Genomic DNA, 2,571 nt, shown 5'->3' on the forward strand with positions numbered 1-2,571 from the left:
AGACCTGGACCCAGGGCAGAGAAATGCATCGTGGGAACTGAAATCCAATGAGGTCATCTCAGATGGTAAAAAACAAAGAACAAAGTAGGAAGACGATGAAAGGTTCTGAAAACGATTGTGGGACATGTGCTCTGTTTGTCCCCAGGGGTCAAACTGGAAAAGCACTCCGTGAATTCTGGGATGTGTGGTTTTCCTTACCGAGAGGGAATTTGAAACATCATCGTGAGTCACAAACAATCTCCAAAAAAGAAACCTGACTTTTTCCAGAAAGGCAATCCTGGGAATGGTTGTCTGATGATGTCATGTTTGGGAGGGGATTAATTAAAGTACAATCTACAATAATAATACAATAACAAAAAGATAGGTCTTGAAATCCTGGTCTAGATTGCACTCTAGCGCCATCATGTGTTGTTGTGCTCCAAGTCTGGATTTGGTGGCACTTCTAGATATGCTTGTAGTAGTAGATAGTAGTGGAGACAGGGCTGAAAGTTACACTGGGAGATGTAGTCCTGTCTTTAGGCGTTCCCGAGGTAACAGAAGCAGGTGTGGAGGCCGCTGGTAGTCCATTCCCCTGATGACTGTGTGTGTGTGTGTGTGTGTGTGTGTGTGTGTGTGTGTGTGTGTGTGTGTGTGTGTGTGTGTAGAGTAGAGTAGGTAGACCTGAGACACCAGCTGGTGCTACAACTAGTTAAATTCAACAGGCTAGCAGTCCAACTTGCTAACTTTATGTGACTAGTAGCCTACTTTTTACTACAGGCTGATTGGTATTCGGGAGCGTGTCGCTGTTACTACATGTCATCTTTTCGAAACCCGACTCTAACCCTCACCCTAACCCTAACCTCCGTGGAATGAGTCGCTAACCCTCCGGTCGAAATGATGGTCGTTCGAAAGAGCGCGATTTTCCCTTGGTATTCATGGAAATCATCGCTTTGTGATTTTGAATACGTCTGTTTAATACTGCCATTTTGATACTTTTACTGGCTAGAAAATGGCCTCAGACCTTTAGTTGTTTTTTGGCTATTTGTCACTGTACATTTACTCATACATGAAATGTGACCTCTGCATTTACCCCATCCTAACTATTAGCTGCAGACTAGATTGAAATGTAGACATATTTTTAATTAATTGTGGGTAAAGGTAAGGCCCTGAAACACCAAGCCGACGGCAGGCGAAAAGCCCTCCTTAAGTATCTGCGACCAATAATTGGCAGTAGTTTTAGCGGTGTCTCGCACTGTTGGCGGCAGTGGTGTGTTCCACCGTGTTTACGCTATACATGTAGTATGACATGCAGAAATTGAAAGAATGCGAAGCCCTCTAACGATTGAAAACGCGGCAGCGAATTTCCTCGACCACCCGCAGGTAGATTATCGTATGCCTCCGAAAAAATCTAAAACATCACTGGTTTGCGGGAGTCGGCCAATCACGGTGGCCGTACACCTGACTGAAAATGTTGAAACAGCGGAGGTCAAAGGTGAGCAAGACCTCTGTCTGTGATTGGCTGTTCAGCCGGAAACAAATCAGAGCTTGATTAAGCAACAGAAATTAGTAAGTTGCAAGCAAGCAAAAGACAGATAAAGAGACATAAATGCTCTGTTTGTTTTTGTATTCCAAATGTGTCAATTCCGTAATATCGCCCAGCAAGCCAATAGTGTATCAACTCGTACGGCAGCCTGCCTAGTGTCAGCAATAGGTTTAAATTGAATGTTCAAAAATCTGTAATGTTAGTTCTGAAACGGCTCATACATAACTGTATAGGCTATGGCTTTGCTTACTTCCAAATCATTAAATACCAGCGTGATGGAAGTAAAAAACAAGTTAAATTACTCTGTTCCGCTCCAAAAGTGTTAACAAACTATATATCCATTATGGAACATAATCCAGTGTTCATTTGTCTTGGTGTTGTAGTGCACTTGTATTGTGATTGCTGCTATTCAAACCATAAAGCTAGTTTAGCTTCTTGTCACAACAACTCAGAGAAAGTCCATTTCATTCGCATTCCAAGTCCAGCCTGGTCCCATGTCACACTTTATCTCCATAAAGGAGACGCATTCATCCACAACCCATTCAAAGTGCATTCAATCAATCGTCTGTGGTCCTGTCAAAGTCAGCATGACGGTAATTATTGGGAAACTCCAACACCCAGCTGGATTGCATGGATTATAATTTAATGTGTTACTCGTGAATGATGTTATTCATCTCTGCTTTGGAACTCGGCTCTGATATGATACAGATGAGTATCAGTCACAGAGGTCGGTCATTAGCTGACCGTCAGGTGTAGTCCTTGCAGTGAGTTCCAGGCAAACTTTTACCGGAGACGCAAAGTGACGAAAAATCATCCAATGAGTGTCCGTTAGCTCTTTGCAAGTCAGATTGGTGTGTCAGGGCTTGTAGGGGTTCTGGGTGAAGGTGTGAAGGATGTAGAGGGTCTGTGTGGACAGTTGTAGAGGGTCTGGGTGGCAGGTTGTAGTAGAGGGCCTGGGCGTAGGGTTGGCTTCTTAACTCACTGGGATTTCTCTGATGTCTGAAACAAAAGAAGAGAATGGTAAATGGTGCATTTGTATAACGCCTTTA

The 2,571-nt window shown here is 43.5% G+C and overlaps 1 protein-coding gene across 1 annotated transcript in view; it reads right to left on the minus strand.

Moving 5' to 3' along the window:
• Positions 1-616: 616 nt before the first annotated feature.
• The window catches only part of cdc42se1 (CDC42 small effector 1), a 25,069-nt gene continuing 23,114 nt past the window's right edge, over positions 617-2,571 (minus strand). The window contains exon 5 of the mRNA XM_080734485.1: positions 617-2,521. The gene's annotated coding sequence lies outside the window, so the exon portion shown is untranslated. The remainder of the gene's footprint in view (positions 2,522-2,571) is intronic.

Source organism: Nannobrachium achirus, assembly GCF_963921795.1.
Source record: "Nannobrachium achirus genome assembly, chromosome: 10".
NCBI lineage: Eukaryota > Metazoa > Chordata > Actinopteri > Myctophiformes > Myctophidae > Nannobrachium > Nannobrachium achirus.